The following is a 27,879-nucleotide window of genomic DNA, read 5'->3' as shown; positions in this document are numbered from 1 at the left end:
TACTGCGTATTTGCAGGGGCTGAGATATGAAGTATACTTTGAGATTCACATACCAAGATGTGGCAAATCCAAGTTAACCTCTTCAAACACACACACATATCCACACACTCCCTACATCCCAGACAAGAACATTTTAAAATCTTATCAGCCACTGTACAACATTGACACATTGACCAGAAACTCAATGCATTAGACAGTTGGTAAACTGGGATCTCACATCCTTGGCAGGTTCTTCCTAAATAACTATCAACTAATCTGTAACAAGAAGAAATATGGATTTGAATTATACTTTGTAAGTGACTGATGTGTGAGAAGACATTTCATTAAATCATTTATTCGCTGAGTAAACAGTAGTTCCCATCCCATGCCAAACACAGTGCAGGTTGCTGAAAGTATAAATAGGACCAAAGAGTTCATGGGTCTTATTGTCTCAGAGTTTATAATCTGCTAGAGAAAAACTACAAGGAAAGCAATAACATAAGAGTGAAAATGCAAAGTTTCATGAGAGTGGATGAGAAGGACAGATACGTTGAATTTGTGGGTCAGAGGAAGAGTCATCTAAATGGAGACATAAAGAGTAAATAGGAATTAGTGAACGTCGGGGTGAGAAGTTTTTGAAGCAGAATGAATAGCGAGTGTGAAAATTACTGTATCTGTTCATGACCTTAAGCACATAATTGTTCTCACTGTATGCATCCCTTCCTCCACTAGATTCAGGGCAGATTTGTCTGATTAGTGCACTGCTGTATATCTGCCTCCCAGAAAAGTGTATAGATAGTGATATATAGTGGGAGCTCTATAAATATTTGTGGAATGAATTAATAAATTCAACACCGCCCTGTTATTTCTGCTTACAGCTTCCAACCAGGAACTCTGGTGAGTTCAGTCTGATGGTTAAACTTGAGGGTTTGCAGTGGTATCATGTATGCATGTCAAGCACCTACTGCACAAGTAAGAATACATGACATCCTTGTGTTCATATCAAATCTCTGGCTTATTTTTCAGTGTTATTAAAGGACAAAGAGACAATATTATACTTGTTAAGAAAAAATGATACTAAAATCTCTTATCCTTCCATGAGTATTATAAACTGCCTTTAAGATTCGCATACAGAGGCACCTGGGTGGCTCAGCCAGTTAAGCATCTGACTTCTTCTCCGGTTATGATCTCGCAGTTTGTGGTTCCAGTTCCACATCGGGCTCTGTGCTGACAGCTCAGAGCCTGGAGCCTGCTTTGGATTCTGTGTCTGCCTCTCTTTCTGCCCTCCCCTGCTTGCACTCTGCCTCCCTCTCTCCCTCCCTCCCCCTCTCTCTCTCTTTCTCTCTCTCTCTCTCAAAAATAAATAAACACTAAATTTTTTAAAAAAGATTTGCATACAGATACAAGTGTGGGTATGTTCAAATGTGTGCACACTAATATTTAAGGCAGTTTCTCATCTGCCTTCCCATCACAATCATAGAAAAAAATGGAGGAAAGGAACATGCAATGTCTTAAATACTGGTCAGAAAATTTGCATTGAATATGAGTTAAAAATGCACCAATAGAGTCAAGATAAAAATTTTACCAGAGTTTCTGAGTGAGTCCTAGTCTTCCTGAGGAACTGCAGTAAAATGTTGAATTGAAGTAAACCTAGCAAATGTGAAAGATAGATGAGCTCCATTCTAAGAATCAGTAATTCTGATGCATGCACAGGGGGAACTGGGAAGCAACCAGTCCACTTCTAGAACCTTTCCATTTTCCCCTTCAGAAATCTTTGCCTTCTCACTGCCCAAGCCAACCCCCTGTTCAGTCCCCACTTAGGGGTCATCCTTTCAGGCAACACCTCCAGTTCTCCACTTCTATCTTTATGCTCTTATCTTTCAAAAGGTCAGCCAGATTGGAGATTTCCCTTCTGTGTATTTGAGGTGTACATGAAAGACAGTCTGACCCAGTAAACAGCACAGTTGAAAGCCCAGTTAAATCACCTACATGCTGTGCAGTCCTGGACAAGTTACGTGAGGTCTCTGATTCCTCATCAGTTATGATAGTGTGCTGTAAAAAGAAAAAAAAAAAAAAAAAGGAAAGGAAAGCCCTAGTTGCTATCTCATTGGGAAAATGTAACCAATGATTCCACACCGGGCAGTTAATAATTAAAATACTCAATACATCCTTCCAGAAATACCCACATGTTCAAAGGACATAAGACCAAAGGAAGAAAATGCTTACAGGAAATTTTCTGGCATCAGAAAAAAGTAGTAGGGATAAAGACCTTCCCAGAGAACTTTAACCCACATTTCATGGACAGCTACCTACTCCACCCGTTCCAACTGGTATAACGTGGTACACATAGAAGATTACAAACGAATAGAAATGTCTAGATAATTAAATGGTTCTAGCCCAGTTATGGACCAGGATTTAGCCCAGAACTAAGCATATGTAAAGTGCTTAGTTAATTTATAACTGAATGAAATTGACCGATGCTTCATATACTTTAGTGTGCAGTATGCCTTTTGAGTATATTTGTATACTTTCAGTAGTGCTAGTACTCTTCATTAATTCTACAATGTATATTTTTCCTCAATTTTACATCTCTGAAGTTAGGATATTGCTTCCAATTCATTGAAATTCATTAGTATCTTTCTTCTTTCTTGGTGGAAAATTGATGGAATCTTAGATTCCGGTTCACATATAAAATTCCAGACAATGAACACTCATTAAGTCCTGAATGAAAGTCAAATAGCAAATATGCAGTTTAGTGGACCAGAGTGATCTATTTTATTTCTTGGATTTTAGTCTCTGAGTATCAACTTTAGGAATATTTAAAAAGACAGCTTTGAATATGTACATGCGTGAAAAGGAGGGTGCTTCAGACTGCTTAATGCACAACCTCCAATAGATTAAGACACCATTCAAGCTTTATAAGGAGTTGACATCCTAGCAGTTTTTGTTTCACATCTTATTTTTAAACAACAATTAAGATAGGTACTTGTAAAAACTAAAGTTAATTTATATTCATCTTATTCTGAAATTTGTTCACACCCCTTGAAATAATTCTATATTACCTAGGTCATCACAAAACCTGAGTTTGAAAATCAGTACCTCGGATTCATCAATATTTATTTTTTTTATGTTTATTCATTTTTGAAAGACAGAGAGAGACAGAGCACAAGCAGAGGTGGGGCGGAGAGAGAAGGGAACACAGAATCCAAAGCAGGCTTCAGGCTCCTCCGAGCTGTCAGCACAGAGCCCAACCCAGGCTCAAACCCAAGAACCACAAGATCATGACCTGAGTCAAAGTCGTTCGTTCAACCGACTGAGCCACCCAGGTGCCCCAACCATCAATATTTATTTTTAAATGCCCAAGGTATTTTGGGTCTTTTAAGCAATTTCCAACTGTTTATTCTACCCAGGTGACTTAAGGGAAATCATAGAAGGAAGGAAGGAAGGAAGGAAGGAAGGAAGGAAAGAAGGAAGGAAGGAAGGGGAAGGGGAAGGGGAAGGGGAAGGGGAAGGGAAGGGAAGGGAAGGGAAGGGAAGGGAAAGGAAGGAAGGGAGGAGAGGGGAAGGAAGGGAGGACAGAAGGAAGAAAGGAAGGAAGGCGGGAAGAGGGGAAGGAAGGAAGAAAGGAAGTCATGCATTGACAACATAAGCACAGCAGGTTGATATTTAATTTTACAAATCTTCCTATATTGGGGGTTAATGTAAACATAGCCTTGTGACACCCCCCTATGGCATAATTAATATTCTTGTATAGTAGAAAGGTCAGTGTTGTCTCTCATGTATTCACATTCTCTAAGAAATTACTTGTTTTTAAAATGACATTTCTGTGTCTGTTAAGACTCAAACATCCTTATTACCTTGATATGTTTTGGTTTTATATTTTGATTTTCCATCTTGGGTGTAGTCATCCACAGATCAGATGAGAATATATTATGTAAAAACATATAACATAAAAATTCCAGCCTCACACCACAATTTCACACATCTGTGCCAAAGACTATAATCAAGTCCAGATGCTCTGGTCTAAGATATTATCTGTAGTCACAGAAAATACCACACTGGACAGACTTGTTGTACCACAGATTTTGTGCCACCTGACAAAATCTAAATTGCTTATCACAACATCCAATATACCTTTGTATTAAACAATTCCCATGTGAAAGAAATGATTTAGATAAAAAACAAGGATAGATCAATGAATCCAAAGAAATTTCAAAAGCAAAATAAAATCCTATAAGCACTAAAACAAGCAGGGTATATTCTTTGCTTTTCTCTAAAGCTTGACCATAGACAATAAACATAAAATTGACAAAAATATATTTTAGAATGTTACCTTTACAAAAGTCAGTGGAAACAATCCACATGTCCATCAATGGTGAATGTACAAATATAATATGGAGTACCTACACAGTGCCATAATATTTAGCAAGGAAAAAAGGAATGAAGTATGATACATGCTACAACATGGGTGAACCCTAAAAATATTTTTCTAAGGGCAAGAAGCCAGTCACAAAAGGCCATGTAGTACATGATCCCATTTAAATGAAATGTCCAAATCCATAGAGAAAGAAAGTAGATTAGTGGTTACCTAGGGTTGAGGGTAGGTGACAAATGGGCGTTACTGCTTATAGGTACCAGCTTCCTTTTTGCAGTGATGAAAATGTTCTGAAATTAGGTTGTGATGACAGTTGCACAATTCTGCATATACTGAATCGTGCACTTTAAACTGTATACCATTACTGTAAGTGGGTGAATTGTATGGTGTATGAATTATATGTGAATAAGACCATTTCAAAAGACAATAGCTCAAAGGCAAAACTTTTTCCTCCTAGTAAATGGCAAAAACTTTCTCCATGGGTAGACATGGAAATGCTCTGCTGCAAGTACTGAATAATGAAAATTTGCAAAAGAAAAGGGGAATCCTCAGCAGAAATTTACTGTAGAAAGCTCAAAATGGAGGCAGTTTCCCAATTCTATTATCTGTGTTTAAACAAATGATTCCAGTAACCAGGAAACAGTTCTTGGGGCCTGAGTAGTGTTGCCAGATAAAATACAGGAAGCTCAGTTAAATTTGAATTCCAGACAATGAATAGATTCTTAATATAAATGACGCCAAATATTATATAAATATTAAATCAAATATTATAAAAATATTACATACCTGGGGACATACTTATAGTAAAATATGATCCATTGTCTGCTTGAAAGTCAAATTTATATGAGTGTCCTGTACTTTTTGTTGTCCTTATTAAATCTGGCAATGTAGGCTGGTAATTTTTTTTAGAGTACTTTCTTACCAAGAGCTTAGAGCAGTTGAAAACAAAACCAGGGTAGGTCTAGATAAGAATGGAAGAAAATTGTTCCAAACCTTATGCCACCCTTTCATTTATTCAGTGTTTTGTATGCCCCACACTAAAGATACTACAGTGAGCGAGATGGACTCAGAATGTAGAATCTGGCCAAAGAAGACAGAAAAATGAAACCATGGTAACAAGGTAGTATGATAAATGATCAAAGATGACAAGCAGACAGCAAGCAAAGACGAAAAGTAAGAAGAAATGGGCAAAAATTCAGAGATCAACAAGAATAAGGCTAATGCAAAGAAACAAAGGAGTTCCATATAAAAACAAAAAAATACGGCAAGGGCAGAATGGAGAAGAGATTATTTTAAAGAGGGATAGAGAAGTTACACCATGGAGGGTTGGATTTTTTTAATAGATTTTATTTTTGAAAGCAATTTTGGATTCACAACAAAATTGAGCACAAAGTACAGAAAGTCCCCATATACCCCTGTCTTTACATACCACAGCCTCTGCCACTATCAACATCCCATAGTTTACCTTAAGTTTCACTCCTGGTGTTGTACATCATATGGGTTTTAACACATGTATAATCACATGCACACACCATTATAGTAACATACAGGGTAGTTTCACTACCCTAAAAATCCTCTGCACTCTACCTATTTATTCTCCCCTCCCCCTTAACCCCTGGCAACCACCTACCTTTTTACTGTCTCCATAGTTTCACCTTTTTCATCATGTCATACCGTTGGAACCATACAGTATGTAGCCTTTTCAGATTGTCTTCTTTCACTTAGTAATATGCTGAAAGTGAAAGTTTCTTCCATATCTTTTCATGCCTTGTTAGCACATTTCTTTTGAGTGTTAAATGATGTTCCATTGTCTGGATATACCCACGAAGGATTTTTAAGTCATCTTAAAAGTAATGACTTTAAATAGGAGAGAAACAGTATGATGTTGTTTAAAAAAAAAAAAAATCACTTTGGTTCTAATTGGAAACTAGACTGGAGGGATATCAATTAGAAGATTATCATAGTAATTAGGAAGAGAAATGATGGTGGCCTGAAATGGTGTGTTAGTGGCTGTGGAGAAAAGTAAGCATAATCAAGGCATTATAGGCAGCAGAATCCTAGGATTTGCTGATTGATTGGTTGTAACCATGAAGGACTGGGAGGGCTTATGTCAGAATCCCAGCTTTCTGGTTTGGACTGTAGTGCCATTCACCAAAATGAGCACTGAGGAGAAAGGAGAGAGTTGTGGAGAAACACACTGAGATCATTTGGGAGCACACTGAACTTAAGTCATCTCCAAGATACGTATCTGAGCAGTGACTTCCAATAGATAATTAGTATACTAACAACTCAGGAAAGAGGTCTAACACAAAGATGTGCTTTCAGGAGGCATCATCCTATTCCAGAAAGATAAACTGAAGCTGAGATGTGGATAGGTTCATCCAGTGAGTGAGGTTACAGTGAGAAAAGAAGACAGGTCAAAAGAAAAAGAAAACCCCAAAGAACACCAACATTTAAAGTCCCTGCTGGGGCACCAGTGGGTTAAGTGTCCAATTCTTGATATCAGCTCAGGTCATGATCTCATGGTTTGTGAGATCAGGCCCCACGTCAGGCTCTGCACTGACAGCATGGACCTGCTTGGGATTCTCTCTCTCTCTTTCTCTCTCTCTCAAAATAAAAATAAATAAATAAACATTTAAAGCATGAAACCAACACATATGTTTAAATTAAAATAGTTTCTTTATAAACTTCCAATGGAAGAATTTAGGTAAATTCAACAAGGCTAATTTTCTTCAATTTTTCCTTAATTTGCAAGAGCCGCAAGCATGTGCTTAGTCTATTTGTTGGATAATCTTATTCTGTTGACAGGGATGGTTAGCAGTATTAAACGTTCAAGACAATAAAATAAAAACTTCAAAATGTCCATTGGCTTTAGAGACCAAGGATATTGGTAAAGCCTTGACAAGGCCTTGACAAGTTTAAGTAGAGAGATGAGTCAGAATTCGTAATGAAATGAGTTGTAGACTAAATAAAAAGTAAGTCAGGACAAAGTAAATGAATATATACAACCCTTTCAAGAAACTTGGCTCAAAAGCAAAAGAGATAGTTAATGCAAAAAGTGGACTGGCACGTGAGGTTACAAAATGGGACAGTCTTGAGTATGTTCAAATGTTAATGGGGAGACACTGAGGTCTGGAGAAAAACAGATTCTAGACAAAGTTTCCAGGTTAGGCTTTAGAGAATGGACTCCTCCTCCTACAAGAAAGAATATAGTTCCTAACAAGTAATCAATCTCATGTCAGGAAGTTAAAAGTGTTTGTTCTAATAGCTTTCTTTTCTTATAACACAGAAGGAAAAATAATTTCCTCAACATAAAGGAAAAAATGGAGTAGTCAGTAGTTCAAGGTGAATAGTTGAGAAATGGGCTGCTGGGAAGAATGAGGATGTTGACTAGGAATCTGTTGTATCTAGGGAAGAAAGTGTAACAAAAAGTTAATGATATAACTCTTCTTTTCACTGAGTGGATATTCTTAAAGTAATATAAGACCACTTTTATACATATACATACATTGATGATAGAAATATCTTCTTAACACTACTCTTGATGTATCATAAAGATGCAAATGAAAAGAACTCCATTTATAGAAGATAATCTCTCTTTCAAAGCAGAATATTCCAAAATGAGAGTGCAGGAAAGTCTATTGCTACCACCCAGCTGCTTATAAATGCAGAGAATCAGGTTCAATTTACTAATCATCTACAACTCTATTACCCATGGTTAGATGCTAGAAGCATTGACCTGAATAATCAAAAACAGCAGATATCCCAAAATGATTTAAATTGTGTTTTGAAAAACATAATTATTTACATTAAATTTACATTCCTAATTTACCTCACTTAGGAAAATATTAAAATTAGTTTAAATTTTCTAGGAAAATACTCAGTGGTATCAGGCTAGAAGAGGATTAGAGTTTAGAAAGAATCCCACCAGACATTAAGAGTTAGCCACCAATAATAAAGAAAATAAATCCCCTCAATTGTGATGAGACAAATGCCTAACAGAGCTCCTTTTTCAATTATAAAATAACTGATAAATGGCCTCAAAATTTCAGAACCAGAGCTGTTCCCATTCTCAAATTGACCTTCATTCTTACACTCAGCTCAATCTTGACTTAAACTCCATGTGCATTCCTTCCAACACCCAGGCTTACATAATTTACTTCTGAATAATAAATAGTTCAACCATGTGTGTGGGGTGGAAATATAGCCAGGGCAGGTGGACAACTCTAATCTAATTATACTCTCCTCACATCCTTCATTAATTGACTCATTCATTTAACCAATTCATTCAATCTCAAGATGATCCAAGTAAATTACCAGTTAAAAACTATGAGATGTGACTTATGATAGTATGCACCACATAAGGGAAAACAATGAACCACCCACCTAAGCCTGGGGTTAACTTAGGAATACTTCCCAAGGAAGACAGCCTTTGAGTTCTTAAAGAATGAGCAAGAGTTAATCAGGTGGAGAAGGAAAGGGATCAGGAAGGATAATAAAGATGGGGGATCCATGTGGACAAAGAAGTGAGAGATGTTATAAAGCATCTCCGCAGTTTCCTCTGATGGAGCACAGGGGTCAGATCCTGAAGAGATTTGTAAGCCAAGATAAGGAAGTGGATCATATCCTGAAAGTTATGGGGATTTTTTTTTTGATGGAAGCTTTGGAATGACATGATGAAATTCACATTTTAAAACAGTTTCTATAGAAATTGGGTTTTGAAAACATAATTGTTTACATTAAATTTACATCCCTACCTTGTTTGAATTCTCTAGCAATTCAATGGATTGGAGGCATTTGCAAAAAAGTTGAAAGCAGAGAGATGAGCTGAGGACTCTGATTGGGACAGATGCAGTGGAACCAAAGGGACTGAAATCCAGAAATATCAAAGGGGCAAAACCCACTTACCTGGTGATAGATGAAAAGGAGGCAATGATGGGAGGGAAGGAAGAGCCTCAGCTAATTCTCCACTCTCTAGTTTGGACATGGAATAAATTTTGACATTGCCATTCACTAAGTTAGAGACTGCAGTAGGAGAAAAATGTTTGGACAGATGACAATGAAATCAGATCTGGACACGTTGAGTTTGGAATACCCCTGGGGAAAGCCCTCTAAAGATAATCAAGGAGTTAATTAATTAAATAGCTCTGTTACTCAAAAGACAGGTCAAAGTTGAAGATATAGATTGGGAATTATTATAATATAGGTGATGGTGTGTAGATGAAAGTAGAGATCATTTAGAGTAGAGCAAAGAGAATAAGCAAAGAAAGAACAACAGAGACCTATACACATTATACCAACTAAAAATTATGTTCTACTTAGTGGGGCTGAAAAGGCTGTACCTTAGAGCTAAGGCAGGGTTCAGCTTTTCTTTATCCTCACCAACTTGCCCTGATTATTCTACTCAAATAATTTTTAAATGTTTATGTTTTTTTCTTAATGAAGTATGTTTCTTAATCTCTAATTATAAGTAAATGTTACTTTTTAAAAACACCTCATAGGGGTGCCTGGGTAGCTCAGCCAGTTAAATATCTGACTCGATCTTAGTTCAGGTCATAATCTCAGGGTTCTTGAGTTTGAGCCCTGCTTGGGATCCTCTCTCTCCCTCTGCCCCTCCCCTGCTCATGCATAGGTGATCTTCTACTCTCTTTCTCTCTCTCAAAACAATAAACAAAACAAAACAAAACAAACACACAAAAAACACCTCCTAGATAAGAACCTGAATCAATCTACAAATAATCTAACATCTACACAATATTATGCTCATTGGCATTAATTCACAGAGAAGTGTAAAACTTATTGTAGAACACTGTACAGTAGATTACAAATAAATCACTAAAAATTCCCCCCATTCCTATAAGAACACCCCTACACAATGTGACTTGTTTGTTCCTCCCAACAAGGGGGAGAATCTTTACTCCACTCCTTGAATCCTGGGCTGTTTGTGGCTTGGGGTTTTTTACTTGGTTTGGTCAAAAAGCCATCAGCAAACATGAATGTGGGCAAAGACTTGAAAAGGACTTGTTCCTTGGGACTTGCTCTCTCTTGCATCAGGGAAATTTTCCACCACCATGTGAAGAAGCCCAGGTTAGCCTACTGGAAGATGAGAGACCCTGTGGACAAAAATGAGCCATCCCAGCTGAAAGGCTCTAGTCTAACCAATCTTCCAGCTAACAGACATGAAAGTGAAATGATCCCAGATCATTTAGCTTCAGATAAACTGCCCATTTACTGTAGAGACTAACAAAGCTGGCTCAGAATCAAAGAGCCTCCCAGCCTACCTAGAAAAATGTGAGCAAATAAAATGATTATTATTTTAAGTCACAAAGTTTGGGGATGATTTGTTAGGCAGCAACAGATAACTGAAATTACCATCTACTAGAGATGAATAAGACATCATTTAACTTATTTTAAATAATTTGTAAATTTTAATCTATGGTAAAGGAAGAGAATCTCACATTGGGCAAACATTACCTCCTCTATGACTTTAACCAGAAAAATATATTCCACTTATGCACATTGTAGAATGCATAGACATATTCTAAATCATGACAATTAAGTATCTTAAATTTTAGTTAAATAGTTAATAGCCTGGATTAAGTTTGAGTTAAGGGACAAGCAGCTCTAACAAGTTTTTACCCTATAGCTAAACGATTTTAAACTTCATAATTATAATGAAGACACATAATCAGGTTTTTCATCCAAATAGCACATTGATGCATATTACTGACCTTTTACTTTATTTTTGTTTAAAAGGCAATAGAAGGGCACCTGGGTGGCTCAGTCAGGTAAGCGTCCAACTTCAATTTAGGTCATGATCTCACTGTTCATGGCTTTAAGCCCTGTGTTGGGCTCTGTGCTGAGAGCTCAGAGCCTGGAGCCTGCTTCGGATTCTGTCTTTCTCTCTCTCTCTCTCTCTCTGCCACTCCCCCACTCACACTCTTTCTCTCAGAAATAAATGAACATTAAAAAAAAATTTTTTTTAAGGCAATAGATATTCTAAAAACTATTTTGAGAAGGATGTCGTGGACCTTTCTCAAAAAATCTAGGGTGAACATATCACATAATAGATATTAATATTGCCACAGAACCTTGTAAGAATTCTTTTAAAGTACCAATCTCACAAAATCAAACTAGTTTTCTTAGGATATTATAGACAAAGTTTATGAATTATTCATCTTTATATGACCTATAATCCTTCCAGTTTAGGAGGTACTGGATATGTGTTTGTTAAGTGAATGAGTGAATGGTTAATAGGCCAATTGCATTCTTTCAGGCTTTATTACATGTGGATGTTTTACTTCAGGAGGTGTGATTTGACCCATGATACAACTGACTTGATATAATTAATGAGTCATTCATAACAAGGTTCTTCTGGTATTGTACTCATAAGTGAGCCCACAATAAATGACTCTGAAAGAATCATCTCAATGAAAAGATCCCTCTACATGATGTTAGATTTACCAGTTTCTACCCAGGGTCTATGATGGATTGTATTCTAAAAGAGCAAAATCAACCAACCTAACTTCCACTTAGTTTGCAAGGTGTGTATATAGTTATAGACATAGATACATAAAATATATATTTATCTTTACATGCAGAGATACCAGTGCTGGCGATTGCTATCTGCGTGAACAGGTGTGGCTGAAAAAACCTTTGCCTGACCAACTGTTCTTTCCACACTATACACACATAAAGGCTGTTCTGTAGTTGGCAGCTGTAGCCTTATTTGCAGAGCCCAGAGCTATTCGTGACTCTACAAATTAAAATCATACTCTGCCCATTGCAATTATTCATATATAGCTATACTTCTAACTGATGCAAGTAAAGATGTTCTGCCTGTTATCACTTGGAATTCCAGAATTACACTGAGTCATATGAAGTTTTACTTCGTGGGATCTTTACAGTTTTTCTTCCGCTCACTCTGTTTTTGCTTGCCATCCTCCAGCTTGGCAAACAGCATCTATGAGAGTCTCCTATTGTCATATATTCTTCACACCTGCCCAGTCTCAAAGCCTCCTGCTTCTGTAAGAATTACATACACTAACTAAGTTTAGGTCTTCACTGTCTGACTTGCCTACTTTAAGGTAAACATCACTCACATCAGAGGAACTGATGAACCTATTCAAGAAATAATTTATTCGTTTACTTAGTGCTTATTTATTGGAGCACCGAGCTGTTCTGAGTGATGAGAATACAGCAGAGAACAGTCACTTCCACAGTGGAGCTTTTTTTTTTAAAATATAATTTATTGTCAAATTGGATAGTATACAACACCCAGTGGTCATCCCAACAAGTGTCCTCCTCAATGCCCATCACCCATTTTGCCCTCTCCCCCAGGCCCCCATCCACCCTCAGTTTTTTCTCTGTATTTAAGAATCTCTTGTGGTTTGCCTCCCTCCCTCCCTGTTTATAACCATTTTTCCCCTTCTCTTCCTCCATGGTCTTCAGTTAAGTTTCTCAAGATCCACATATGAGTGAAAACATATGATATCTGTCTTTCTCTGACTGACTTATTTCACTCAGCATAATATCTTCCAGTTCCACACACGTTGCTGCAAATGGCATGATTTCATTCTTTTTCATTGCCAAGTTGTATTGCATTGTATATATAAATCGCATTTTCTTCATCCATTCATCAGTTGATGGAAATTTGGGCTCTTTCCATAATTTGGCTATTGTTGAAAGTGCTGCTATAAACATTGGGGTGCATGTGCCTCTATGAATCAGCACTCCTGTATCCCTTGGATAAATTCCTAGTAGTGCTGTTGCTGGGTTGTAGGGCAGTTCTATTTTTAATTTTTTGAGGAACCTCCACACTGTTTTCCAGAGCGGCTGCACCAGTTTGCATTCCCACCAACAGTGCAAGAGGGTTCCCGTTTCTCCACATCCTCACCAGCATCTATAGTTTCCTGATTTGTTCAGTTTAGCCATTCTGACCAATGTGAGGTCGAATCTCAGTGTGGCTTTGATTTGTATTTCCCTGATGGTAAGTGACGTTGAGTATCATTTCATGTGTCTGTTGGCCATCTGGATGTCTTCTTTGGAGAAGTGTCTCTTCATGTCTTCTGCCTATTTCTTCACTGGATTATTTGTTTTTGGGATGTGGAGTTCGGTGAGTTTTTTATAGATTTTGGATACTAGCCCTTACCTGATACATCATTTGCAAATATCTTTTCCCATTCTGTCAGTTGCCTTTTAGTTTTGTTGATTATTTCTTTTGCAGTGCAGAAAATCTTTATCTTGATGAGGTCCCAATAGTTCATTTTTGCTTTTAGTTCCCTTGCCTTTGGAGATGTGTTGAGCAATAAATTGCTGCAGCTGAGGTCAAAGAGGTTGTTGCCTGCTTTTTCCTCTAGGGTGTTGATGGTTACCTGTCTCACATTTAGGTCTTTCATCCATTTTGAGTTTATTTTTGTGTGTGGTGTAAGAAAGGGGTCTAGTTTCATTCTTCTGCATGTTGCTGTCCAGTTCTCCCAGCATCATTTGCTAAAGAGACTGTCTTTTTTCCATTGGAAACTCTTTCCTGCCTTGTCAACAGTTAGTTGGCCATACATTTGTGGGTCCAATTCTGGGTTCTCTATTCTATTCCATTGGTCTATGTGTTGGTTTTTGTGCCAGTATCATACTGTCTTGCTGATTACAGCTTTGTAGTAGAGGCTAAAGTCTGGGATTGTGATGCGTCCCACTTTGGTTGTCTCCTTCAATATTACTTTGGCTATTTGGGATCTTTTGTGGTTCCATAAAAATTTTAGGATTGTTTGTTCTAGCTTTGAGAAGAATGCTGGTACAATTTTGATTGGGGATGCATTGAATGTGTAGATTGCTTTAGGTAGTATTGACATTTTAACAATAATTATTCTTCCAATCCACGAGCATGGAATGTTTTTCCATTTCTTTGTGTCTTCTTCAATTGCCTTCATAAGCTTTCTATAATTTTCAGCGTTCAGATCTTTTACATCTTTGGTTAGGTTTATTCCTAGGTATTTTATGGTTCTTGGTGCAATTGTAAGTGGGGTCAGTTTCTTTAATTCTCTTTCTGTTGCTTCATTATTGGTGTACAAAATTTCTGTACATTGATTGTGTACCCTGCAACTTTGCTGAATTCATGGATCAGTTCTATCAGTCTTTGGATGGAGTCTTTCGGGTTTTCTATGTAGCGTATCATGTCATCTGCAAAAAGTGAACATTTGATTTCTTCTTTGCCAGTTTTGATGCCTTTTATTTCATTTTGTTGTCTGATTGCTGATGCTAGGACTTCCAACACTATGTTAAACAACAGTGGTGAGAGTGGACATCCCTGTCATATTCCCAATCTCAGGGGGAAAGTTCATAGTTTCCCCCCCATCCACAATGGAGTTTTAATCACAGTAATGTATATTGCTCTTCCCACTGTGGAAAGATAGCCTCTCTTCTTTAAATCACTTAGACAACTCTTTTACAGCTAATAAATGCTTAATATATGTTGATAAGACAGGTCAGAAAGCCTCATTTTATGCTAGAGTCTGAATATATGTGTATATTCACATATGTATATGTACACACACACACACACACACACACACCTTACCTGACAGTAAACCTTGCAGAACACTAGACTTCTTTTTTGTGTTTTTTTTTTTTCATTTAAATTCCAGTTAGTTAACAATGTGTAATAATGGTTTCAGGAGTAGAATTTAGTGATTCATCATTCATCTATCACACCCAGCACTCATCCCAACAAGTGCCCTCCTTAATGCCCATCACCCACTTTAGTCCATCTTCTGCCCACCTCTCTTCCAGTAACCCTCAGTTTGTTCTCTGTATTTAAGAGTCTCTTATGGTTTGCCTCTCTCTCTGTTTTTATCTTACTTTACTTTTCCTTCCCTTCCCCTGTGTTCATCTGGTTTGTTTCTTAAATTCCACATATGCAAGAACACTGGACTTCTGGTTGATTCCACTTTCCACACCTGCATCCTGGATCTCATGGATCTCCATGCTGCCTAGGTAACAAAAATCATGATGGCTTTTAGATATCTATCCCTTATTAATCAAAAAAAAAATAACTGGCTACTTTGTTTTCTCTCTTTAAGCTGGGATATGACTGTTCTTCCCAGATTTAGATGCTAAGTCTGTGGTCCTATATGTATTCTGCCAAGATTTCCATATAGTTTATTAGCATTTTTCCTGAGCACCTCAACTGTATTCTAGGAGTGCAAGTATGGGTTCTTGACATGGACTTGTCGTGGAGGCTTGTACCAGGATTGACATGCTCCCTCACCTTCCTTCCATGTTTTTCAAACACTAATATTTACCAGCACACCCACATCAGTTGGTGACACATAACAAGTGAGTAGTAAACACAAACATGAGTCTAGCATTCATTTACCTTCTTTCTATGCCCTATGGGCTCAAGCATCTTAGAAGTTTGTTGGCCAGTTGGTTATTTATTCCCCAGACTATATTTTAGGAATTCCCAAAAGAGGTACTGACATATTCCTACTATAAAAGTTCTTTGACAAAGCCTACTTATACCCAACTTCATGTTTCTAACTCAGCAAAAATCCTCCCCCCAAAAAGGACTTGTTGGTTATATTCCTAAATTTGGATTCAAAAAGGTTAAACATCTTATTACCCAAGTTTCATCTCCCTTTGGACTTTTTATAAATACCATATTATTTTACAGCTTTTGCCCTCTATTTAGGCTAAGACAAAGTTGGAGTGGGAGGGAAAGAAAACTCAAAAATGTGTTAACAACTAACAAGTATACTAATGGATAACTAGGAATAGAAATTGTGTGAATTGCTTGTGTCATGATTTGGACAGTAGAATGTACGTGAATATATTTTTTTAAAAAAGAGTTGATCATGATCTCTGTCCCTCAAGACTCAAACCATAGAACACAATCAAAAGACAAGCGTTTATTTTACACTTCTCATATTCATAGCAATATACTAGTTCCTATGAAAAGGAAAAGATTATTATCCTCTCCCAAGGATGTCTAAAATTTTAATGAAGAGAGAAACCCAAATAATTAAATACATGGCCACTGATAAAATGGAATTTCATACTATTTTAGCAAAATCACAAACATCATTAAAAAGGCAAAATCAATGGCTCATTGAATGGTACCACTAATGAACACTAAAGGAATTTAGAAACAAGGAGGTACTGAGTAGTTTAGGTGCTTCATGCAGAGCAAGTACTCTCAGAAGAGGAACCACATTTATACAGCTGCACCCAGGGTATGGGGCCTTTTGTTGGCATACAATAATCTGAGGCACTGAGGCAAGAATTAGCATGAATATGACAGGTGGTAGAAGATGGGAGGACATTTTGTTACACTTCCATGGCTATCCAAGAACTTTTGAACACACCCCCAAAATTGGAGAGTCTTTACCTCCCCCAAGGAGAAGCTAGAAAATTGCTTTTCCAACTTCACTCAGATCTAGGGTATGGGCTCGTGACCTGGGCCTCTCCAGTGCACCTCATATAAGACATGAGTTTGGAAAAAAGGTGCAGAGCGTGATGGAGTGCAGTATGGAACTGATGCTAGCAAGGGGCAAAGCCAGCCAGCCTTCAGAGGCTGCAGTATCACTGTCCTACCTCCTAGGGTCCCCTGCAAAATTCAGAACGACAGCAACTTGCCCCGGGAAGTGGTGCAATTATGCAGTTTGGAGATTGTGAGTGCAAGGCCATCAAGCTTGATTCCCTGGCCATTGCCTAGATTCCGTGATGTAAAATTTATCCTTTGGTACATTTCTTATTCTGCTTAAAATAGTGCAGGTGGGTTCTCTTGTTTGCAGCTACAAACCTTAACAGAGACAAAAGTGGTGAAAGCAGAATATGCCTCTTGAGTCAGTACTTGTCTAGAAACAGAAAGAACATGAAAATGAACATAATTCATTGGAAGACTCAATATTGTAAAGATGTAATCTCTTCCCCAATTTATCTGTAGATATAACGCAAGTACAATGTAATTTCAATCAAAAAGTTAAAAAAAAAAGTTTTTGCTTGCCCTGGAAATTCTGACAGGGTGAGTTTCTATTTATGTGGAAATATAAAGGGTCAAGAATAGCCAGGATATTCTGAAAAGAAGTATGGGAGAGCTACATGAGGTATCAAGACTCACTATAAAGCCATAGTAATTAAAATAGTGAGATATTGATAGCAGGATAGATGCAAGATGGCGAATAGAATACAGAGTTCAAAACTTATCACAAATAGGGGTGTCTGCATGGCTCAGTTGGCTAAGCATCAGATTTTAGCTCAGGTCATGATCTCACAGCTCATGAGTTCTAGACCTGTGTCGGGCTCTCTGCTGTCGGTGGAAGAGGATCTGCTTCAGATCCTCTGTCCCCCTCTCTCTCTGCTCCTCTCTCACTCATGCTGTCTTTGTCAAAAATAAATAATAAAACATTAAAAAAAACTTACCACAAATATATAAAAATTTATATTAAAGGTGCTTCTGGGGCAGTGAGAGTGGCAGAAATGGGAAGAAAATCTTTTTAACATATAGTGCAAGGTAGATTGGATATCCAAATGGAAAAGAAGTGAACATTTATCTTTACCTACTTATTATTGATGCAAGAAAAAGAATTATGAATAGTTATATTCAAGAAAAGGAATCTCCAATGTAAGACCTCCCTAGAAAGAAATAGCCAGGTCCAGTGAATGTTCCAGATATTTAAGGGAGAAATATTACCAATAGCCAATTACAAGGCCACTACAAATGAAAGGATTGATAGGCTAATTTCACTCAAGAACATAAAGGCAAAAATCCTAAACTACAATATTAGCTGTAAAAATGCCACAACACATTAACCATAGAAAACATTAACACCATGCAAAAAATAAATTCCAAATAGATTGTAGACCTAAATGAGAAAGGTAACCTGATAAAGCTTCTAGAAAATAACATGGAGCACATTTTAATGACTAAGATATTCCTAAATAGGTTAAGATCCCACCCCACCCCCAGGTTTATTGACATATAATTGGCATATAACATCATTTTAAAGTTTAAAGTGTTTTTTTGGTGCACTTACATTTTGCAATATGATTACCACTGTAGCGTTAGCTGACACCTCTATCACTTCAAGTAATTGCTGGTTCTTTTTTGTGGTAACAATATTGAAAAATTACTCTTTGTAACTTTGAAGTATATAATACAGTATTCCTAACTATGACCACCATGCTATACATCACATCCCCAGCACTTATTCATCTCAAAACTAGATGTTTGTACCTTTTGACCAACAACTTCCCATTTCCACTCCTGCCCCCAAGCCTCTGGCAATCATCATCTTTTTTAAGTTTATTTATTTTTTTTGAGAGAGAGAAAGAAAGAGAGAATGAGCAAACGAGGGGCAGAGAGAGAGGGAGAGAGAAAAAAAAAGAGAATCCCAAGCAGGCTCTGTGCCATCAGCACAGAGCCTAACGCAGAGCTCCATCTCATGAACCATGAGATCATGACCTGAGCTGAAATCAAGAGTCGACGCTTAACCAACAGTGAGTCACCCAGGCACCCCTGATAATCATCATTCTACTCTCTGTTTCTATGAGTTTTTGTGTATGGATAGTCAATATAATTGTTTTTCTTTGTTGGGGGACAGAGGTCAGCATTTCCTGTGTTGCCATTTTTGCTAAGATTTCTTAAATAGGATGTAAAAAGCCCTAACCATAAAAGAAATGATAAATTAAATTATATTAAAATTAAGATTTTTATTCATTGGAAGATATCATTAAGAGAGTGAAAAATTATGAACTTGAACATAAAAATAATAAAGAGTGCTATAGGTAACATTCACAATCCCATGACCCAGCTTATGAATAAGTCTTTATATGATATATATTACACATATAGTTACTATCTCTGTCTCCTGTTCACCATCCTCCAATGTAATTACTCTCGCTGTCTTCCTGTCTCCTGGGATTAGCCACTTTTTAGAATACTGTGTTTATCTTTTCCCTGCAGGTCTTTATAGTTTTGTAAGACATGTACCCCAAATAATATATATTACTTTATTAGTCAGGATACCAGCAGAAAACTGATGGCACACTCAAATGGGTAAATGGTAGAGACCTTATAAAGAGACTCTTTGGAGAGGTGTGATATATTGCAGGTAAACTGGATGGATAAGTAGTACTCTGGGACTAGTAGCTTTGGAGTTCCATTCCTATCTGTACATTTCAACAGCTAAGAAAGATTATCAAAGAAAGGATGTGGGGAGAATGAGGCTGTCTTACTAGAACCTAGCCCTTTGGTCAAGGTAGGCTTCCATCCATGAGACCTTGCATGGAGGGAGCCAAAATAGAATGGACTTCTCTGTCTCACACTCCTGCTTCATGATGCTTCCAACAGATATCCAGAAAGCAGGGGGCCCAATGATGCAGAGGACAGAAGTCAGCCTCCCAAGGCACAAACAAGTGAGAGAAAGGAGAAGAGTGCAGCAGGGAATGTATTCCCCTGTCAAATATGCATTAACACCTTTTGCATATTACACTATTATATTAAATTTATCATGTTCTCTTTATATCCTTTTGCCACTTGCTTTTCTCCTCAGTTTTCTAAAACTTGTTCTGAACTTAGCATTTTTACTAATATGTATTTTTTTCTTCTTTCTTCTTTCTTTCTTTCTTTCTTTCTTTCTCCTTCTAGACAAGTACTGACTCAAGAGGCATATTCTGCTTTCACCACTTTTGTCTCTGTTAAGGTTTGTAGTTGCAAACAACAGAACCCACCTGCACTATTTTAAGCAGAATAAGAAATGTACCAAAGGATAAATTTTACATCACGGAATCTAGGCAATGGCCAGGGAATCAAGCTTGATGGCCTTGCACTCACAATCTCCAAACTGCATAATTGCACCACTTCCCGGGGCAAGTTGCTGTCGTTCTGAATTTTGCAGGGGACCCTAGGAGGTAGGACAGTGATACTGCAGCCTCTGAAGGCTGGCTGGCTTTGCCCCTTGCTAGCATCAGTTCCATACTGCACTCCATCACGCTCTGCACCTTTTTCCAAACTCATTGTACTTGCGTTATATCTACAGACAAATTGGGGAAGACATTACATCTTTACAATATTGAGTCTTCCAATTAATGAACATAAAAAAAAATCTCTCCATTTATTTAGCTCTTTATGCCATCTCAGTGATGTTTTATAGTTTTATATGGAGATTTGTTTCCATCTTTTGTTAGATTTATTACCGGGTATTTGTTGCTTTTGATGTTATTGTCCATGGTATCATTTTTTAAATTTTCTTTTCTTTTTTTTTTAAAGTTTATTTATTTAAGCAATCTCTGCCCCCAAAGTGGGGCTCAAACTTATGATCCGGAGATCAAAAGCCATATGCTCTACAGGCTGAGCCAGCCAGGCACTCTTGAAATTAATTTTCTACTTATTTGTTGCTAGTATATAGAAGTAAAATTTATTTTTATGTTAACCCTATTATTTCCAGTTACTTCACTAAATTAACTTATTAATTCCAATTTATGTGCACATTCTTTTTAATTTCTATACCATTTATTATTTTGTCTATGAATAATGAGAGTTTGTTTCTTTCTTTCCAAAGCATATGATTTTTTCTGTCCTTCTTTCATTGTCTAGCACCCCTGGTGCAAGGTTGAATAGAAGTAGTGACAGCAAATATCTGTCTCCTATCTTAAGGAAAGAAATTTAAATATTTCATGACTATGTATTATGTTCCCTGTAGGACTTTTCTGTATGTACTATTTTCAGATTGCGGAATTCCTTTTTCTGTACCAACTATTTTTCAGTTTGAGGAATTCCCTTTTATGTTAGGAATTTTCACCATAAACAAGTATTGATTTTTAGAAAAATACTTTACTGCATCTATTGAGATAATCCTATGGTAATTTTCACTCCTTTATTCTGTAAATGTGATGGATTAAATTGACTGATGTTTGAATGTTAACATTATTTTCCCTTCTTGGAATAATCCAACTTGGTTATTGTCTTAGCTTGGGTTTCCCACCCATAGCTGGCCCAGAGGCAAAGATTTGCTTGCACATAGTTTATTGAGGAGTTGAAGAAAACTCTGATAAGGGAATGGAGAAGTGAGGCAGGGAAGAAAAGGAAGTCAACAAAGGGTGAATTATCAAGCCAGTGGCCATGGTAGGTGACTAGAGCTTAAATCTACCAAGAAACTCTGGGAAATGGTATAGGCACATGTCTCAGAGCTATCCCACCTGAGAGAAGAGGGAACCGGAATATTTATAACCCAACCCCTCCCCATCAATCAATCATTTGTTGAGAACCATTTCTGGAAAGTGTTAATCCTCTGGTATCTGTGGCCTCCATGCCTGTGTTCCAGAGAAAGCCCTCAGGCAACAAATGAGTATACTGGAAGATAACCTTGACCCTCCCATAGGCCACATCTGCAACACTGGTGAAATATCATCCTGTTAACATATTGTGGGATTCTTTTTGCAAATATTGTGTTTTGGAATTTTGCTTTTATGTTTATGAGTGACGTTGACCTGTTGATATTCTTTTTGTAATCAACTGATAATTTGCTATTGGTAATATTTTTTCCTTAAATATCTGGAACATTAATGGGCCTGGATACTTCTTTATGAGAAGATGTTTAAAATTTATTTTTTTCTTTATGAGAAGATGTTTAAATTTTACTTTTTTAATGTTTATTTATTTTTGAGACAGAGAGAGACAGAGCATGAACGGGGAGGGTCAGAGATAGAGGGAGACACAGAATCTGAAGCAGGCTCCAGGCTCTGAGCTGTCAGCACAGAGCCCAACATGGGGCTCGAACTCACAGACCGTGAGATCATGACCTGAGCCGAAGTCAGAAGCTCAACCAACTAAGCCACCCAGGCGCCCCTATGAGAAGATGTTTAAAAAGGGAGTCTATTTCTTAAATAGAATTATTCACCTGTTTTCTTGCATCAGTTTTAATAAGTTATAACTTTAAAGGTGCTTATTTTTTCTGATTTTTCAAATTTATTGTCATGACATTTTATCTGTAGTATCTATATTGATGCAAGAGAATTTTTTATCTTCTTAAACATAACACTAGACATCTCTGAAATAGGTAATGTCACTATCATTCAGAGCCACCCCAAGATTAAATTAGCCCTGTATTTGTGTAACTTAAGAAAGCAAAGATCTGCTCCATAGTGAATATCTGCCTCCATAAATAAAAGCTATTAGTAACTTTTCAATGTAATTCACTCACTGGAAACACAATTAACTCTCACCTCACCTAGCACTAATTACACAAGTTATAAACACGTAAGAAGCACCTGGAGACTCAAGAATGTAACTCTGATACCATATCAAAGCAAGAGATTCAGATTTTGAGTTAAGAAACTAGAAATAGTAGTAAAAGCCATAAGAAAGAGCTCATATTCCATGGGACGCCTGGGTGGCTCAGTCAGTTAAGCATCCAACTCAGGCTCTGGTCATGATCTCACAGTAGGTGGGTTCGAATTGGGCTCTGTGCATTGGGCTGTGGGCTGACAGCTCAGGGCCTGGAGCCTGCTTGGATTCTGTGTCTCCCTCTCTCTGTGCCTTCCCCACTCATGCTCTGTATCTCTCTCTCTCTCTCTCAAAAATAAATAAACATTAAAATTAAAAAAAAAAAAAAGACAAAGCTCATATTCCAGAAAAATGTAGAGAGAGGAAAGTGCCAAGTTTGAAGAGGAAGTAAAGTGGAAAGAAACTTAACAACAAAACTTAATTAGGAAAGGTGAAAAGTAAGGGGAAGAACCAGAGTAGTGATGTTGGACATGTCAAAGAAGGAGAATTTCAAGAGACAAGCATTGGTTAGCCAAGCCCAATATGAATAGTGGTCTTAGAGAATGAGGACTAAGGTCATTTGCTTTTGAATGACATTTGAGAAAGTTGTATTAGTAAATATAGATAATGCATTGTTACACTGGTTTCTAAGAAACGCCCATACTGAATAGCTATGGTGCCTAGTAGTCAAAGATTTTAAAATGTTTCTGTGCAAAAAAAAAAAAAAAGGAGGGGTAGGGGGAGTTCTATACCACAGCCTCACCAGTTGAGATGCAAAAAGGACAAAAAGCAGTTACAAGTGAGCCAGGTCTAATACCCAAAGGTCAAGAATATTTCAACCAAAATAACAACCCTTTTTTCCAGAAACCTGATATTTAAAGTCTCACAAACTTTAATATTTTTTAAAAAGCACTGCTCTTCTTCTGTCGCTTTGTATCACTTAAAGTGTTTTAGCACTCTCTATAATGAAAGAAAAAAAAATACAACAATCCTGAGAGGAGTCATCACACTCTGTCATTTTAGCTGTTTACATGAAACAGAGAAGTAATATGCACCCTGGGAATCTAGGCAGAGTGAACTCTGTTACCCTCACCCTGTTCTTAAGGACAGTCCAAACTTAAGTCATTTCTGGAAATGGTAAACATGTAGGACCCTCCTAATTCCAGAACCTCAGCTAGCACTTTGATAAGTCTAAAGATTCTGATAGCGAGAGTATTGCCCAACCCTACTCCAAAAATAAAGATTTTTAAAAGAAGACCCTTACTTTCAGGGGGAAAAAAATTCTTGTCTCTTGGAAACAAGATTTTCTAAAGAAAATCTTTTTTAGTTTTGGTACAAGGAAGGAGCTTGGCACATAAAAACCAGGGCAAGCCATCTCTTCAAAAAAGATATTTCTCATGTTCTTACAGAGTAACCTCAGTGCCTCAAAGGAGTGATCATACTACATATAAGCATAGAGAGGCTGGGGTGCCTGGGTGGCTCAGCCAGTTAAGCCTCCAACTTCAGCTCAGGTCATGATCTCAGGGTTTGTGAGTTCGAGGCTCACATCAGGCTCTGTGCTGACAGAGCCTGGAGACTGCTTCGGTTTCTTGTCTCCCTCTCTCTCTGCCCCTCCCCTGCTCTCTCTCTCTCTCTCAAAAATAAATAAACGTTAAAAAAAATTAAGTGTAGAAAGGCTAGCAATTTATAACAAATCTTTGTTAAACACCTATGAGTTGCAAAAATACATGCATTTCAACAGGTCCAGTCTCCTACAGTATTTTTTAGCTCTCCCCCACATTTCTTCTCTAGAACAGAGGTGGTAGAGATGAGCACATCTTCCTAGGACTGATGTTGGAAGGGGTAGCAGAGAGAATAGAAGAGGGGAATCCTCAGGACTCTACCCCCTAGGCAGGTTTGGTGATTCTAGGCACCCCTCCATCCCAGCTAGAATAGTAGGGTTCATGAACTGGTAAGATCACTTCTCATTTTCTCACATCAGTCTGCTAAAATCATGGTTTCCTAAAAATGAATATATGCATTAAAATGAAGTACTGAATAGAAAACTTTTCCCTAACGCTATGCTTTGCTCTTTCCTGAACAACACTAACAATCCTGGGCCATGTGAGTTACACTGTCAATGTTGTAACACTGTAGAATTGGAAGGAAATTTTTAAATGTCCTGGCCAAAATCCCTTATTTTACTGATGAGGAAATGGGGACCCAGAGATGGGTAATTCCTTGTCCAAGGCTACACAGTTACTGGATGATTAAGGATTGAATCTAGTTATGTTCTACCACACCAACCTTTTCTTGCAACAATAAACAACACATATCATTTTCTCTTTTTCCCCCCTGCCTTCCATCCCTGTTGCTCGCTCACCTGCTTGCTTGCTTGCTTTTCTCTTTTCTTTCTTTTTCTTTCTTTCTTTCTTTCTTTCTTTCTTTCTTTCTTTCTTCCATTCCTTTCTTCCTGTTTCATTCCTTTTTCTTTTTCTTTTTTTTGCATTGAATAGGTATTAAAACCAAAGATTAAATGTATTGCATTCTCTAACCCACCACACTGTCTACCCCTCCAGGCATCATTAAGAAGCCTCCAACAGTTTCTTTGAACTGAAACTTGACATACAGGTTCTCAGCCTAGACACAACCTCATTATTTATTTTTTGTTTTTTGTGGGTTTTTTTGTAATTTGAAAATAACTCCTTATGTATTTTATCATTATTTAACCTTACAAAACTGGGTTAGTCTCTGTATTATCTGTTTTAGTATTGGTGTCTCATATGTGGATGGCCAACACAGCCATTAAAGCCGTTTCAAATGTCTCCACTGAAACAGTGAGTGAAATTTTGTGACGCAGGTCAACAAAATTTAGCAGTTTCATGGATCCTTGACCTTTACACTAATTTTACCTTGGCCTTTACATTAATAGAATTTTAAAGTTGAAAAACATAAACTTGAACACTAATCTACTTTTATGAGTAGCTGTTACCCAGAGGAGTTAAATGTCATACATGCCAAGGTCCTATAGTTAATTAACAATGGAGCCAGCACTAGAACCTAAGGCTACTAGACGAATTACTAGTTCAATTGTTTATTCCACCGTATCACATTGCCTCCCCAAAAGCAGCTTACAGATGAACACAATTATTTGCATCTTTCCCATCTTAATGTTCCTAAAATAAACTTTGAGTTTTTCTTCAATAATCATTCTTTTTATTGAGAGGATGTTTTGATTCTGTCTTCCTTTGTTGGATTCCACCTTTCTTTCATCTGTGGGCCTTTGCTGCAGTTGCCCTGCTGAAATGGTAAACAAACCTCCAGGTTCTTGCCTGATATCATCAAAGAAGAAAAAAAAAAAGAAGTTCCTTGCACTTATGAACAGGTTTCCTTCCTGGTTGGCACAAGCCATCATTGCTTATGAAAGTAGCTGCATCAAGAATCTGCTGTACAATTCCTTAAGAATCAGGGCATAGTGAGTTTTTGTGTTTCAACCTCTATAGAGGCTGTATAAATAACTTCATTCTCACTGTTGTCTTTTTCACCAACATTGTCTCCTCTTAGTCAACTCTAAATCCCACCCCCATGGCTCCCAGAACATTGAGTTAGTCCTCAAATTCCACTGCTTTGCTTTCTGAACTCTCTCCCTTATCACTCCCTTTGAGAGTGGAGTTTCAGCAGCACTATTCTAATCCAGATTCAGTTCAACTCTTTGAGACCTAGACTCTTCTACTGCCCCCTAAATGTTTCCCTACTTGTATAGTCTCCTAGCCTCAATCCTTCCAAAATGTGTCCACTTTACTTGAATGTCTTTACAGCATGAGACCTTTGATCACTATTATTCTCTTCTTTCTTTGACTACAAAACCAACTCCCTCTCTTGGGTCTCCCCCAACCATCTGACTAATCCTTAATCTTTGCAGACTCCTCTTTCTCTGCTAATCTCTTAAATATGATACCCTCCTCTCTTCTCAGTATATAAGTTACGCTGGTCAATTGCATTTACTCATCCAGCACCTAACTGATCCCTCACAAAGCTAATCTATAGGTCAGATCTCTCTCTGTCATAGCTGACAGACAAAAATCTAGAGCTACTCTGTCTAGTACAGAAGCCCTGATACACGGAGCTACTCAAATTCAAATTTAAATTAAGTAGACAGCACATTTTCAGATGTTCAGATCCAAAACATTTTCATCAATAAAGAAAGCACTATTGGACAAGCCTGGTTTAGAACTTTCTACAAGTGATATCAAGAGAAACCCACCTCTACCTTAAAATATCTAAAATTTCTCTTATATGAATGTTTAAACCTCCTCTTCCATATAAATTTCCTTCCTGCCTCCTCTACACTAACCCTATTGCTGTTGACTTAGTTGCCATAAGCTGTGCAATAGTCTCTTAATTAATCTCCCTGCACACATCCTTGCACTCCCTGCCCCCCACCGAAATTCATTATTGCACAGTGCAGCCAAGGATCTCTTTCCAAAATGTAAATCTGGCTACGTTAAGTTCCTAGTAATAAGATTCAGTGGTTTCCTAGGATCTATATAGGATAGCCCCATAATTTATCATCTAAACCCAAGCAATTTTGATAATAGGGGATGTTATTACTAATTATGTTGTTACAATAGGACTAAAATGGTACTCTTTCAGGTAAACCAGTTTGTATGGTCACCCTTCATCCACAGTCTAAATTTCTTAGCTTAGTTCATGAGCTCTTATATAATCTGGCCCTGTGTATCTCTTCAGCTCTGTAGATCTACTCGTCATTCACCAAATGTAATGTCCTGTTACACTTCTGTGAATTTCATTGTTCTGGTCCCTGGGTCTAGATCTCTCTCATTTTCATGCCTACTAATAGAATTTTAAAAGATATATCTAAGCACTGTATACTCTATTATGTTTAAATATATGTATTTCTTGCTTATGAAATGATACACAACTCTCAGAGTAATCTGAAAAATCGAGAACATTTTAAAAAGAACAAAACATTCATAGTCTTACCAGTGACATACAACTATAGTTAATATTCCATTGTGGATTTTTCTCTATCCATGTGTACACACACAGTGTTCTTTCAAAAATTTAATTTTTACTACTTTGTAACAGACTTTTTCATGTAATATATTATTTATTTTGTCACGTTATCGTATTCTGTTATGAGTTTTTAACGACTGGATATTAATTCATTGTAAAAAGATAACACTAGTTTAGCTCATCTTGTGTTGGATATTGCTTAAAATTTATAAAATTTTTAAACAAATACATTTTCTCATAACAAACAATTCAT

This window comes from Panthera onca, chromosome B1, assembly GCF_046562875.1.
Source record: "Panthera onca isolate mPanOnc1 chromosome B1, mPanOnc1 haplotype 2, whole genome shotgun sequence".
NCBI classification, from domain to species: Eukaryota; Metazoa; Chordata; class Mammalia; order Carnivora; family Felidae; genus Panthera; species Panthera onca.
Note: the sequence above shows the minus strand (reverse complement) of the source record.